We start from the raw sequence: 2,369 nt of genomic DNA, 5'->3' as shown, positions 1-2,369 counted from the left end.
GACGCGGGAGCAAATGAATTATGAAACGCGTAATAAAAATGCAGTTAAAATATACGGTGGAAGAGAAAAATTCGCCTTGTTTTTTCGCAATTTTAACTTTAGTTGTGTCGCATAGAGTCAATTTCCCTCTACATGGCTGGCTCCTAATATTTATTTATCTATTTATTTGTTATTTTATTTATTTATTTGAAACTTATTTATTTATTTGAGGAATAAAAACACATCGATGCAAAGGTGTCTTAGAATTAGATAGTTGATTCAAGGAGGGAGGAGACCATTCTTCGTCTTCAAGTGCACTAACGTGGGCACCCAGATCTGACCCACGTATTACTCTAATAATGCTAAGAAAAAAAAAATCAGTGTTTGGGTGTCCGTGGTGCCAGTTATATTTTTGAGTTGTGGCAAAAATACTTAGTGGGGGATAATAATGACGAAAAGAAGAGAGAAAGAGGCCAACAGCGAAATGAGGAATTAATAACAGTTATGGACTCTTCGGAGGTAGGGTGCCTCTAGTTGGTAGTAAAAGGTGATGGTGATGAGGGGCCTACGCCAGGAGGCGCTGAGTAGCTACGACCGAAGCCATCACCTTTGCCCTATGCGCTTGGACTGTTGGGGGAGGTAATATACAGTCACTACTGGGAATCGGAGAGAGATACGGGACTCGACCCCACAAAGCAAATGCGAGACCAATGCACTTCTGATGCCATTACCAGCGTACATAAAAGTCCCGAGGAGTAATTGTAATGTAATACATTTGTAACTAGATCCTACCCTAATCCTTCTGCCATGATGCACGTTTTGCTAACTTTGTCCTGCTTCGGCTGCCTTCTTCACCAGAAGTGGCTCTGAAAGGTATCTGAGCCTATTTAACCTCTTGTCCTTATTTCTACATCGTTTAACTAACCACGGGATATCCTTCCCTCTGACCATTAAGAAGGAAGTTGGCAAGAACTGGTTTACTAATAGAGTGGTTAATGAATGGAATAGACTTAGTAACAATGTAATGAGCGCTGAATCTATTGGTTGTTTTAAGAGAGGATAAGACAACACTGGACGAGAGTGATAAGTGGTAAAGCACATGGAACTGCCTAGTGTACTCCTTATGGTCTCTTTGCAGTCTCCTTCATTCTTATGTTCTTATGTTCTCCTCGCATGTCTCTATCACCTCAAAGATCCCTTGTTCATCTCTTCCATGTACCTTTTCTCTCTTCTTCTTTTTTCTTATTTGATATTTTGTCCATTTACTTCATCCATTTTAAAAGCTATGAGCTTCCATGGCATTAGCCCCATTGGTCACAATGCTTACAGTACTTCTGTGTTCTTAACCATTCACATTTTTGCCTTCATTGGCATTTGTCTTGCCTTCTCTTTCAATGCTTCCGCGATTGTTCTTGCTTCCAGCAATATGAATGCATGAAATGCATATGCTTGCCCTTGTTCCTGAGGTCAGAGCCAATCTGCAATTTTTCATAGATCTAATTAACCCATTAAACTCCGATGACAAGATGTCTTGTCATTTGGTCAAATAAAACAAAAAATCATAAAACACCAAAATGTTTGATCAAACACCAGAAAAATATGACGTCAGTCCTCGAGGACTGGCGTCATATTTTTCTGGTGTTTGATCAAACATTTTGGTGTTTTATGATTTTTTGTTTTATTTGACCAAATGACAAGACATCTTGTCATCGGAGTTTAATGGGTTAATCCTTTGACTTAGTTGATCTCTCTACAGCTTTTGTCTTTGTTCATACCTGACTACAGACGCCCTTGTACTTACGAACATTCGACTTACGAACATTCGACTTACGAACATTCGACTTGCGAACTTGCAGACATAAGAACGAAGCCTTAAGCCTAATTTAGAAATTTCAAAGGTAAGATATCCAACATCAAAATATCAGTATTACAATTTATTTTTGTTTTACGTGTCATTAGTAATGTTTTTTAGGGTAAGAAAACATGCGTTGACTTTGAATCATTCTTTAAAATTGTGTTGAATAACATTTCCAGCTACGAACGGCCGTTCGGAACGTAATTCGTTCGTAATTTTCAGGAGTGTCCGTATTTGGCTGAGGAGGAGATTCTGGAGGAAACTAAATCTATTTTGATCAATACTTTATGAACGATAAGGATAACAATAATGATCATTGATAATGATGTTAAAGCTGATAACGATGATAACGATAAGATATGATAATGATAACAATGACAATAGTTATAATAATAATAATGAAGATGACGATGATGATAATGATGATAATAGTAATAATAATATTAATAATAATAACGATTGTAATAATGATTATAATAATATTGATAACAATAATAAATAATAGTAATCAAGACTATTGATCTACTACTACTAC

This window comes from Oratosquilla oratoria, chromosome 41, assembly GCF_046742065.1.
Source record: "Oratosquilla oratoria isolate Oo_2021 chromosome 41, ASM4674206v1, whole genome shotgun sequence".
In the NCBI taxonomy this organism is placed as follows: domain Eukaryota; kingdom Metazoa; phylum Arthropoda; class Malacostraca; order Stomatopoda; family Squillidae; genus Oratosquilla; species Oratosquilla oratoria.
The sequence above is the reverse complement of the archived record's forward strand: the minus strand, read 5'-3'. Positions refer to the sequence as shown.